Here is a 14,295-nt window from a genome sequence, read left to right as displayed (position 1 = left end):
TTAAAATAAAATGAAGAGAATGTGTAGCTCAGCCACAATGGGGGAGGAAATGATAACTTCTTGAATGACAGAAATCTGGAATCACCAATAACAATAAACAAATAAGAAATTATAAAAAAAAAACACACACATTGTAAATTCAGAAAACCACTCCAAACATTGATTAAATCTTTCCTACATAAACAACTTCAATAACAAAGTCAACTGAATAAACAACTCAATGACAAATTTTTTGTCAGTATTGAACATCCCTAATGGGTAGCAAAATTCAATTTGAAATGTAATATGCAAAATGGCAATGCAATACGTAAAATGGCAATGTAGTTCTGTATTTCAATTTACATTTTACAATACGTGTGCAACATTTAGTGCAAAATGAAAATTCAGTTATATAATTTACATTTGCCATTTTCTACACTAGTTTTAATATGCAAATTAAAATATATATTTTAACGCTTTATAAGTTGCAAAAATAAAATGAAAATGTATTATCCAAATTGATTAGATATGTTTAAGCAAAAACTAGAAAAATTAGCATTTAAATGCTGTTTTTCCTAAATGCATTTAGGCTTGGGGTAGGACACTTGGGATTGCATTTTCATCATAATACCATTTAATAATTGTAGCAAATTGCAGTGAGAATTTCAGAATGCATTCTGAGCCAAAGGTCCAGCAAAAGGGTAGAAAAATTGTGATTTAAATGTCTTTTATTTTTCTTAAATGCATTGACACTTACATATAAGACGTTTCAATAGCATTTTCATTTAATACCCCGCGATGAATATAGTTTAAGTCAATTTGGAAAGTGTTTGATTGACTGTGAATATTGACTTATTGTGCGTCCTGTTGCCGAGCCCCGCCTTGATGTAGCCGAACGATTGACAGGTCGGGTGCGTATTGCATTTTCAAATGCATTTCAAATCCACATTGACTTTATATTCATCGTGGGGTATTAAATGAAAATGCAATTGAAACGTCTTATATGTAAGTGTCAATGCATTTAAGAAAAATAAAAGACATTTAAATCACCATTTTGCTGCCAATTTGGCTCAGAATGCATTCTGAAATTCTCACTGCATTTTGCTACAATTATCACTCGGTATTATGATGAAAATGCAATCCCAAGTGTCCTACCCCTAAGTCTAAATGCATTTAGGAAAAACAGCAATTAAATTATAATTTTGCTAATTTTTGCTTGGACATGTTAAACATATCTAATCAATTTGTGTAAAACATTTTCATTTTAATTTTGCAACTTATAAAGCTTTAAAAATATGTTTTTATTTTGCATATTAAAACTAGTTTAGGAAATGGCAAATGTAAATTATTGGAATTTCATTTTGCACTAAATATTGCACATATTTATGGGAAAATGTACATTTAAATACAGAAATACATTGCTATTTTACATATTACATTTCAAATTTAATTTTGCTACCCATATGCTTTCATAATAAAAACTGTTAATAAATAGAACAGAATACAAACCCATGATAAGAATGCAGGGGGTGCTTGGGATGTACAGTACAGCAGCAATTACGACCTGTCATTAGGAATGAAAAAAGAAACACCATGAATGTCATGAACTGCTGTCCCTTTAAAACATGACTCAGATCTGACACATCCCAACTCTTTACATCAGTTAAAACTTTTTAACTTATTTAAGACTGTCACTCGCCAAAAATGGTCATTTTGACATACTTTTGCCCATGTAAGTGCGAGAGAACTCGATGCGCAACTGGCGAGTGCTCTGAAGCGGCATTCTCTGCGCGTGCATCATGTCATGTGTGCGTTCACAGACAGTAATGTTAACGAATTAACTTCTCTAGTGTGTGTGTGTGTGTGTGTGTGTGTGTGTGTGTGTGTGTAAGAAATTTAATTGAAAATTGAAACGCAACATCGACAAATACATCTGATTGCACATAAATGGTGAAAGCAGTGAAAACAAGGCAGGAGCAATGATAATGTGGATTATGGAAATCTGTCATGGAGTCATTTGGAATACAAGTGTCAGATGTGAGTGAGTGTGTGTGTGTGTGTGTGTGTGTGTGTGTGTGTGTGTGTGTGTGTGTGTGACATAAACAACACAATAAAAAGTCTAAACCTACCTCGTTTGGCAGAAAGGGTGATAGTGTTATCCTTGAAGAATTCTGCGATGTCAGATCTTCAACTATTCGTATCTTAATCTCTTTTAAATAAACATTTTTAAAAAGTCATAAATGGTGTCTTCTTTTCTTGACAATTCCTCTGCCAGCTTCTGTTGAAGGCATAAAGCGCTCTAAACAGTTGTACCGCACTTCAGATTTAACTTTATCACAGCTGCTTAACATCACCTCAGTAACGTTAGTTGTATTAAGGAGACTGTAGGCTGTTAGAAATGCATGTTGGTCAAGCTCCTGCACTTTTTATAAAATAACTGCAAGCAGACAATTTTCGAGTATACCACAAAATATGTCCACCCTGTCATGGACAAATTCAAAGTAGAGTATATACATTTTCATTACATAATGATTATAAAATGTAGATTTTCAGAAAGATAATTTGTCCCTTTCTTAACAATCCATTTTACTTCGTGGGAAAAGTCTTTTGAAAATTTGAAATTACTGCAAAATATTTGTATCCCTATAAAATATGCGAAAGTTGCACTTTCTTTTCTAAAGAAAATCAAACGACAAAGATATCTGGTCAAACTTTCAATGACTACTAACTGGCCCTCATTTCTTTATAAAGAAATCACACAAAAAGTTTTGCTAACTTATTTAAATAATTTGTTTATTTTCATAAAAGATGAAGACGACAGGGTGGACCTTGTCATGACAGGGTGGACAAATGCATTAATGGGTGAAGAGGACATCAGATAAACAACAGGAACAACAAGAAACCCTTAAGTAATATAAAGAATGATTTCAGAAATATATATATTCTACACTGCAATTGTAAATTGTAAATTAATTTAAAAGGTCATTTTTACATTTATAAGGCCATTTTTTTCTTACCTTATTAGATGTATGCATGATATTTTGTCAAATTATTAATGGGTTTTTTTTTTTTTTCAATTTAATATTAAATTATGAAAATAATAAAAAATGAAATGATACTCTAAATATGAAACTAAAGCAACTCACTAGATTTGTTCAAAACACGGATTCATTCAGTAACGAAACACTGCTTTGTGTTGCTCAGAGATGCACAACAGTTGCACTGTGGATTTTTGGGAAATATTTTCTTTGGAAAAATAGAACAAAAACAGACAATATTGACAGTATTGTGTTTAAAATGTAACTATTATTTATTTATTTATTTATTTATTTATTTTGTTTATTGAACTGTTGTATAAAGTCAATAACGAAACAACGTCATGTTGCTCAGAGACGCAAAACAGTACTGTGGCTGTGTTTGGAATGTTTTTTGTTGGCAAAATAGTGCCGAAATAGCGTAAAAACAGGAAATATGGTGTCTAAAACGTAAGTCTCTTTATATTAATTTTTTGTTTATTGAACTGTTGTATAAAGTCAATATCACATTTGCAATCGAGCTGATATTCAGGAAAATGGCACTTTTGCTTTGGGCATTTTTTTCCCACTTATCTTGCATGTTAGGCACATTCTAACTGCATTCTAATAGGCTACATCACAGTGAACTGTTGCCTTCCATCATGTTCATCACTAAGCAACTGCATGCAATGTAAGATAGCATACAGTTCTGGGCTGGGGTGCATTAAATGCATTTATCAATTCAACATTTTTTTGTAGATACTTAGTGTACTTGCAGCAGATGTTTTAACCTCCACTGAAGAAAAGCAAAATGGGGTTGGAGATTTCACTGAGTAGATCAGAGGGTTTCTTAAAGGGGCATTTACAACATCATGACAGGGTGGACAGCAATTTCAGGGACACGTACAAAATGCTTAATATTATTATGAAAATATAATATAAATGAACAATTTCACTTGTTTTATTAACAACTGGCTGAGGGCAATAAGAATATTTAAAAATTATTTCAATATTGTGTTATTTAACCACTTTTTACACTCATTGAATTTAGCTAAGCTGCGTGAGGGACATGCCAAAATCACACACATCCAATCAAAGAAAATGATATAAAATGAGAAAAATACATTTCAAGAGACTGTAGTTGTAGTTATATGTGTGCAAATGTTTGGTCATTTATCATATAATTTCAGAATTTCTTTATATTGTATTATGTTCATGATGACTGAGTGATTCTGATGAGGACACCAAAGGCACTTTATAGTGATTTTGACCCAGCTGCTTAACATCACCTCAGTAACGTTAATATGCCGGATGCTTTACGACACGTAACAAATGTACAAAGTAACAAATACAGTAACAAATACACCGCATCAACAACAATTAAAAGTTAATAAACAATTAAAAGTAAGCACACTGTAACACGTACCTCCACGTCATGTAAGATGTGACAGTATGCTGAAAATGTTGAATACGACGGCTCCGACATTCATTTGCCAAACAAGCCAGACAGCAACTAAGTTAATGTTACAGTTTGTTACATTTAACAAAAAATAATTTACCACGGAAGTGTAAGAACGGTTCCCCAAACCCGAAATCCGACTTTAAAATGAAATTTTGACCGAGACGATCTCCGTGAATAATGGCGCCGATAATCAACCGAGCTTCTTGTTCCCACAATGCAAAGCGTAATTAAAAAATATGGAAAAACACCTGTAAAAACCAAACACGGAAAATTCCTTCAAATTATTACGGTATATTGTACTGTATTTTTACGGACTTTTTTTACAGTGTAGATAGAAAGATAGATAGATAGTAAGCTTGGGCATGTGAAATGCAAAGTAAATTGAGTTTTCATAGAAGTTGAGTCATCGCAAGAGAAAGTTCTGGATAAGCAAACTACTATTAAGAGTATGGAATATATATCAATACACCCCCACGCCCGCTAATGGCATTGTTAATCTGCACACAAGTAAAGGCTGGAACACACTACACAACTTTTAAAATTTAAACAGATTTTAAAATACTAGACATTATACACTTGCCGAACTTAGAAATGGTTTCTGGGCATCAAATATGGAGAAAATGGAGAAAACTGGGCATCATACACTGAACAGCTAAAAATCACACACTACCAGATTTTCATTCCAAAGACAACCAGTGTTGGGAGTAACGCATTACAAAAGTAATAATATTACAGTAGTATATTATGTGTGTGCACTTTGGATGGGTAAATGCAGAGCACTAATTCCAAGTATGGGTCACCATACTTGGCCACATGTCACGTCACTTTAAGGTGCAATTTGTGCGACACCAAACTCTCAACATGGAGAAATAGCACGAGTAAAACCTGGAAACACCTGGACTGGTGCCACTAACAATAAGCCAACAATAACAGAGTATTTTTTTGTTGTTTGTTTCCACTGTTCGATCGCGCCGGCGCCTCACACACACACATACAGCATTGCAAACGTAGCCTGTTCATTATCAGAATAAAATAGTCAACCAAACATATAGATACACTGGTTAATTTAAATAGTGCGTACTGCGTAGTACAATCCGTGCCGTTCAGCCTGAGCTCGGGCCAAACACACATTTGCTCATGTGAAGAGGATGTTTTTTAAGTGCGTTAACTTAAGTAAGCTTGGTTTACATAATAAATAATAGTTTAGCATTCAAATACATCTCAAATATGGATACATTTAATTGGATTAATGCCGAATGAGAGAGGTAGGCTGCGCGAGAACGCCGTTTGCTTTCAGTTTCGCATTGAATTAGCCTAATTCATTTTGGCTTGTTTAGCAACTTATTTTTCATTCTTGTTTTCTTCTGAAACCGTTCAAAATAGCCTATAGGCTAGGTATTGTGTTTATTCTTTGTACATCATAATATTTCGCTTTATTTACCGGTGTTATTTATGAATGTAATAATGCGATTTGTGCTTATATTTTTTTACCTAAACTACAACGTAACATTAATGTAGACCTACATACCGGTATCTAAATATGATTTCATATATTTTATGCTATATAGACCTACCACATGGATGTAGAATGAGCAGCAATAAACTACATTTTGGCATTTTATAATACTTCTGTGGATATTTTGGTGAAAGTAACTCAAAAGTAGTGTAACGCATTACAATTCAGAGACAGTAATATTGTATTGTAACTAATTACTTTCAAAAGACAGTAACTAGTAATATATAATGTATTACATTTTGGAAGTAACTTGCCCAACACTGAAGACAACAAACTCACACAGAAACATGTGCCTCTGTGCTAGGAGACGCATGACAAATGTAACAATATGAGTTTTAAAAAATGGCTAAAAAAAAATCAAACATGTTTTTATATAGGATAGATTGGATGGATTTTTATGGCTAAAATTTGCAGAGTAGTTATGACTTCCAGCAACGCTCCAGCCCTAAATGTTCTGAGGCTTATTTTCTTCCACACTGTAAAATGTAATAAGTTGACCTTACTTATAAAAGTGAGGAAACGGATTGCCTTATATTCATAAGTAAAATAACATATAAATTTTATGTTGGCAAAACTTAACAATATTTGTAGAGTAAACTTATTCATCAAGTGTAATTAAGTTCTCATGAATCAAAATCATTAGTTGGGTTAACTTCTAATTAGTGTTCACTCTACTAGAAAATTGAAGGAAACCGATTGCCTTAAACTAAAAAAAGTAAGTTAAACTAACAAAAATTAGTAAAGACAAAAGGTAATTAATGAGGTCAAAACATTTATTTATGGTAACACAATGTACCAAAACATTTGTAACACGGACGGACAAGATAGATAGATAGATAGATAAATAGATGGATGGATGTCAGGCTGGTCCACCCAGATAGTGGCTAGTTATGCAGCCTGGCAGGGATTCCAGCATCCAAAACACAACATATGCTATTTTTTTTAGCAGGGTATGTCAATATTCATGGTCCAGCTGTCAGAGATTCTGTTGAATCTCAGTAAGCCAAGCTGTAACTCCCTGTGATAGCTGTTAGAGGGTGGTTTCATTGGATGAAAGTGTCATCCAACACTCAGTGCATAATGCAGAGTACATGTCAAAATTATAGAGTGTAACAAATAAGTGACCGAGATAGAGAATTTTCCTCCTAATGGGGCTGCCTAGAATGTGATCCAGATGCACATGCACATTACTGTTTGAAGGGCAATAAAAGGGGGATTCTTGATGGTAGTCTCAGGCAAGGAGAGAACATTATTAGTCTTGGTTCTTTCAGATGTGAAGAGAGTTTGTTCCTTATTTATCTCCTTTCGGCTACAACTGGATCTCCGGCAAGTCGACTTCTTGAAATAATACATTTCCAACATTCGTAATACCAACTTAAGTGCCTCTAGAGTAGTATAGTAAATTAATAGGCTGCATACCACGATCTCAGGCAATTACATTACCCACTGATTTATGAAACAACAGACACAAATGGGACAGTAACCTTGGGCATGTGAAATACAAAGTGAACTGAGTTTTCATAGAATCTGAGTCATTGCAAGAGAAAGTTCTGGAAAAGCAAACTACTTTTAAGAGTATGGAATATATCAATACACCCCCACATCCAATAATGGCATTGTCAATCTGCACACAAGTAAAGGCTGGAACACACTAAACAACTTTTAAAATTTAAACAGATTTTAAAATACTAGACATTATACACTTGCCGAATTTAGAAATGGTTTCTGGGCATCAAACATGGAGAAAATGGAGAAAACTGGGCATCATACACTGAACAGCTAAAACTCATACACAGACTTTCATTCCAAAGACAACAAACTCACACAGAAACATGTGCCTCTGTGCTAGGAGACGCATAACAAATGAAACAATATGAGTTTTAAAAATGGCTAAAAAAAATCAAACATGTTTTTATATTGGATAGATTGGATGGATTTTTCTGGATAAAATTTGTAGAGTAGTTATGACTTCCAGCAACGGTCCAGACCTAAATGTTGTGAGGCTTATTTTCTTGATTTATTAGTTTGTATTTAAACATATATTAAAATTAAACTCAATTGTAACTAAGACACATTTTAAGCTGCTCAATGAAATATGCTAATCAGGTAACTGAGCTCTATCTGATAAATAACTGCTGCCTTTTTCAACAGAAAAATGTAAACAAATGTTTATTTTAAATAAATTCCAGCAAAATGTGCAAATTGTAATTGGGCAAGGCATATTATAAGTTTACTGAATAAACTGCAATCTATAATAAGATTAATTTGCATAGAAAGAAGGTGTTTGTGCTGAAAAAATGACAATGTCAAATGTAAATACTCACAGGGCAGCATTACAAACTAGATTGTAGGTGGTTTGTGAATAAGAGGCAGGGTTTGGTGCTGAAATACAGATAATTTTGTCCCTGAGCATTTAAGATCATCTTTTAGCCAACAGCAACATTGTTTCCAAATCACAATGTCTATTCTTAAATTCTTTCACCTCTTGAACACAAACTCCCCAGATGGTATTCAGAGGCCACTTCCATTGTCAATATTTAATCAGCTATGACTTCTTGTGATCAGCTCACTGGCCTTACAACTCTGGAGATCTGAAATTGAGGAACAACAAATGCATCTGATGGACACTTTGCATGATTTGCTTGTCTCCAATAACAGATTAAAGCCAGGCTTGTTTTTGTTCAAAGCCTAAACAGCTAGTGACAGCTTGTTTTCTCAAGAGGCTGAAAAGGACCACCCGAGTTAGCATCACTGGACTTGTCACCGCGGCGTGTCAAAATTCTGACAAATCAGCCATGATGCGTTCATCGTAAACATTATCTTTAGCTCTTGTGCGTGGCGGGGCAAGAGGCTGGCAAATCTTGGACTATCTGGTGCTGTGCCATTTCTATTACAAAAGGTAATGAGGAGAGGCTGGAGGTGAGAGTTCTCATCCACCCGCAGTAATTCCCTAGAGCGTGTTGTGCTGCATTTGGAATCTCACAGTGGATGACTGCACGCCGCCTGTATTCGACAGCTGTTAAGTCCTTGCTCTGTTTCAGCAAGTGCTAGGGGAGTATGCTGCTAAAACTTATCAGGACAAACAAGCCTGAATGCACATGGCATATTAATGACTATTACTACTGCAAAGTGCAGGTGAACCATTTTGCCCTTGAGAAACTCAACCCAGACTTGTGGGAGGGGGGTTGGAATGTGGAGAAGTCGTTTTTGCTAGTCACTTTGGCAACAGGATCCCTGTTGAGTGACAAAACACTTAAGCCGTTTTCACACTGCAAGCGTGAGCAGCACGTGAGCGTAACTACATCGTCACTGCAGCTGCGAGAGTATGCACACTGGAAGCATTTGTACAGCGTCACAGCAGCGGGTAAAAAGCTACATATTTCTTTACAACGACAACTATAAATTTGTTTTTAGAGGTTGGTCAGTTATAAATTTGAATGTTTTGAAGCCTTGATAGTTTGTTAACACGGGGATTCGTGTGTAAATGGTAAACAACAAAAACAGCTCCCATCATGTCGTTTCAGTCATACTCAAATATAGAACGTGCTGTTTATACTGTTTTTTTTTTTTTTAATAATACATACTTTTACCCATAGGCGCTTACCCAGATGTGCGCTATTAACCAAGTTAAAGCTCAGTGTGTGTCCATAATCTCCATGTCCATTTCTTATAGAAGCTGTCAATACTTTATGTAAATTACTTGTGATTAAGCTCCGTTTTTGTAACTGATCAGGAGAAATGTGAATTATTCGTTGGATTTTAACAAATCGTTGGCTAAGTAAGAATGTCAAAATGTTTTAAGTTATTATTTATGTAGAGCTGAATAAAAAAAAGTAGGCTTTGCGTTTCTAGCCAATCGTAATTTAAAGCTTAATATTTTTCTTAGAAGCTGTCAATATGATTTATACGATTTTTTTGTGTGTCTGTGTTCGTCTTGTTTCCTTGTTTGTAATTTGTGCCTTGTTGTCCGTTTTTGTAACTGAAGAACTGAAAATAAATAAAAAGGCATAAATTTGTCACGTCAATCGTAAGTGAACACATGTGCAATATTTACAGAATACAATATTTACAGAAGCTGTCAATTAGGGTTGGGCCGATAGACGATGCAATCGTCCATCGCCGATGGCTGACAGACATCATGATGTTAAGCTGACATCGTGACCCATCGTGATATCTTTGGGTAGGCTAAGTATAGGTGACTGTATATAAATTGTGGGCATCAGGGAGCCGCTATTGAAACGGCTTTAGATTGCGCGCTCTCATTTTACTTTCACTTTCACTTTTGAGATTCGTGATCACAAGGACTCTATACTATGGAGCGGCAGTACTTACCACACATTTGACAAGATTAGATGTTTGTCATTGGTGCTCAGGATCTGCAAATCATTTGGCATCGTCCTATCAGACATTTCTCCTTACTCTGTGGTATGTAGTAAGTGAACTTTCATGTACTGTAATGCAACAGGCTACCGCTAGCAAGCGGCTAACCTTTTAGTGGCTCCGTATAACGCGTTATTTGTTTCACCTTCGGGCACACCCCAAAAGTGTGCTGTCACTTTAATTGAAATTTAAACTGTCACAAAAATAGACTTGCCGCCGAAACCATCGCTGCAGCGCTGCTCACGAGACGCTCCTGCTCCCGGTGTGAATGCACTCATTTGTTAACATGCACGCCAAAAAAAATACGCGCTGCTCACGCTTGCAGTGTGAAACCGGCGTCAAATTCTCTGCTGCAGTATACACTAAAAATGCTGTTGCCATTAGACATGGGAGAGATCAATTTTAGGGTGTCAAAATGGGCCTTTAGAAGTAAAGTGCTATTCTGAAATGGTTGACACCATTTAATTTGGCAGCTATAAGGCAGGGCTGCCAACTTTTGATTTCAGCTTGGAGTGAGAATTCTTGGGGGGCTGGGCGGGGTGGGGTTTGTAACAAATAAATAAATAGAAAAAAAACACCACACAAACAAAAAAAAACCTTTCATCACAGGAAGTGTATTGTGATTTGTTAAAACATTACAATGACACAGGTTTACTGACAACATAAAAGAAACAAATTAACATGTGCTCAAAATTAGCAATTAATGTGTGTTCAGTTGTAAGCGCGGGTGGCTGCTTTTGCAGCCTTTATCACTGACTGGGGTGGCTCCCACTTGTAGCATGGCTCCAAGTTTGCCAACTTTATTGTCATCAAAGATGACTTAGTGTCCCTTTTGTTATGAATGGCCATTTTTGTGACCATTACTTTTTAAAAGAGCACCTATAGGAGGCAGCTCCACTCTGGTTTTTGGGCTTTGGGCCTGGTCAATCCTCTTTCCCTGAGGCCTCAACTACCTTCCTCATTTCTATTGTCTCAGGATTTTCTGTCAATGGACTTTCATGTTCCTCTTCTTGTGTCTTTTCCTGCTGCTGCTGATCTGCTTTCTCTGGATAACAGGACTTCTTGGGGGGCTGACTAGCTGCCCACATTGAGATTAGAGTAGGGTGACCATGCGTGCCATTTTCCCAGGATGCGTCCTGGCCAGGATTTCTATATTGCCTAAAATATTTAGGTTTTGGCTTTGTTTGCGTGTGCGGACCGATCGGTGTATGACATCAAAATACCATACAGACGGTTCCTTATGCTTTCAAAATGCTCTCGAGGTATGTGGAAAATGGCACGTATGGTCACCCTAGATTAGAGTCCTTTTCTGAGCACCACTTGTTTCTTTCCCTGACACTCTTGAAAACATCCTATAACGGAAACAGTTCACATTTCTCTAATTAAATAGGTTGATTTGGAACTTGGCCATGATTGACTGGATTATGATTGACATTATTGATTAATTATAAATGTTTTAATCAAAATGAATATAAATAAATAGATATAAATGAATATAAATAAAGTTTAACCTAAACTGAGTAGTTTGCATCACAGAGTATTACTGTTGGTTATTTAACATTACACTCTTTCACTGTTAAAAAATGCCGTGGTGTCGCACTGGAACAATAAAGCCCCGCCCTTCTTTGATTTGGCTGGCCATCTAAATCATTCTGACATTGACGAGCGCTGTCTGGAGTTTTTTTAATTTTTTTATCATAAATAAATATTGAATTTGGCAGGGACATTTTCACAAAAAATGGATGTGTGGCGTGAGAGCGTGAGAATAGTGTCAATTGCGTGAGTCTCATGCTGAATGCGTGAGAGTTGGCAGCCCTGTATAAGGTAAGGTCTTGTTTTTATGAGACTTAAAGATAACTGACTCCATAAAGATCAGATAAAGTTCAAGAACCTATTCCATCATGCTACATACAACACAAAGTACGGCACATGATATGATGCTTCTAGGGACACAACGCATATGTTCCTATTTAGAAACTTCTGTTCCAAGCAAATCTCATTTATGCTGGGAAAAGCGTTTCTCTAGGTTTTTTTTCTGCTGTTGTTGAAAAATTTGCTCAGTTGTGACAAGAAATCGTTAGAGTATTTCAGCCAGATCCTACACAGGCAACAAAATGCAGCATTACTTTGTTGGAGCGTTTACACAATGTGGCGGGAATGGAAGACAGGCACAGCAGGATTACAGAGATGTGACTTTAACAAGCTTTTATTTGACAAAATAAAATGCACATAAAAGGAACTGGAAGGGTGTAAAGAGTCCAGCAGGGGGCTGTGTAAGCCCTTGCTTCAAAGAGATGGTTCACCTATATATGAAAATTCTGTCATCATTTACTTAACCACATGTCGTTCCAAAACCATATACTGTAAAAAAAAAAAGTGTGAAAAATTGTACCTTTAGGGGTACAAAAGCTTGGCACCGGGGCGGTACACTGCATTACCTGGTACTAAAAAACGCATAGTGATCTCATTAAGCATTTGTTTAGCTACAACTCAACAAGATACCACAATAAGATAATACTTTTTAAAAAATTAAATTCTTGTGATTTATACTAAAATGTAGAAATCCATGGTGAAGCCACAATTCTTGAACACTGGTGTTCCTTCGGTTTTGTACTGTTACATGATTTAACTACATTATAATCTACTGTTGTTCATCAAATTAGACCATGCACAACAAGAAAAAGTAAGCAAAGCAATGAAACTGCTTTTGGGTGTTAGTTTAGCTCAGATGCACCATGAAAGCAGTATAATTCAGTGTGCTCAGATATAAACTCGTACATTGCCACTTTGACATAAAGCAATTAATATCTTGAAATGTCCTACGATGGATGATGACAAAGAAGGACAAAGACAGTTGGCAAATATCCTGTTGTCCAAGTCACAAAGATTAGCATATATGCATGAGTAAACTGCAGTCCACCCAGAGGGCAGAGCCGTTTATGATAAACTTGATAAATGAACATTAGCACATACACAGGGGTCAAGTGTGTGTGGGTCACAGATTAATTATCACAGACAGGCTAAAAGGGGATGCAACTGTCTGGCCAAAGGTCCATAAAGATGAATGATAGAGTGAGGATGATTGCAGGTTTTCTTACTACATTTACTTGATTTGCAGATAAACTGAATGCAAGTTAAGGGCTACATTCATGATTAACTTATTCACTCTGGTCCTAGGGAAAGTGTCCTTTGACTCAACCTTTGTATTGATTAATGAAAATGGATAGGGACAGTTACATTTAGTGCTTAAATAATTACTATGAAGTCATTCTTATATGCATGCAATGAAATTATATATGTCAGTGGTTTAAAGAGATAGTTCACCAAAAATCCTTTTTTCAAAAGATCCTTTTGCTGTACAGAAGAAATTCTGGTTTTCAAAAGATCTTTTTGCTCTACAAAAGAAAGAAAGTCATACAGGTTTGTAATGACTAGTAATGATGATGACAGAATTTACATTTTTGGGTGAACTATTCATTTAATAGAAGGATGGACTGACAACTAGCAATTTCATTTTATTATATAGGCGATTTAAATTTGAGAAAAGTCCATTTTTATTCTGCATACAGTCACTTTAACCCAAGGGCACAATGATCCAAAGTCCAGCCAATCAGCTCGGTGAAACCTCTGAGATGATCTTGCTTGTAAATATTTACGACTAGGCTTCAGTATTTTGAAAAAGTGCTCATCATAAATGTCCTCCTTGTATATAACCGATGCCTGGTGTCTCCCGTGTGTTTGTGCACACTGCCCCATATGTCATGTTGATCAAAGGTGTGTGTCAGAGAGGGGAGTTGGATCAATCTGAGTGTTTTACTCAGGGCTTTCTTCAACCCTGAGCTCTGTAATCACCTGCCTTAATGATGCCCAAGAGTCGTCACCGTGTTGCCTTGACTCCGTCCTGGCACTTGACTAGTCAGCAGCTGTGTCCTTACTGCTTCATG

The sequence above is a fragment of the Sinocyclocheilus anshuiensis genome, unplaced genomic scaffold (assembly GCF_001515605.1).
Source record: "Sinocyclocheilus anshuiensis isolate Anshui unplaced genomic scaffold, SAMN03320099.WGS_v1.1 scaffold16, whole genome shotgun sequence".
NCBI lineage: Eukaryota > Metazoa > Chordata > Actinopteri > Cypriniformes > Cyprinidae > Sinocyclocheilus > Sinocyclocheilus anshuiensis.
Note: the sequence above shows the minus strand (reverse complement) of the source record.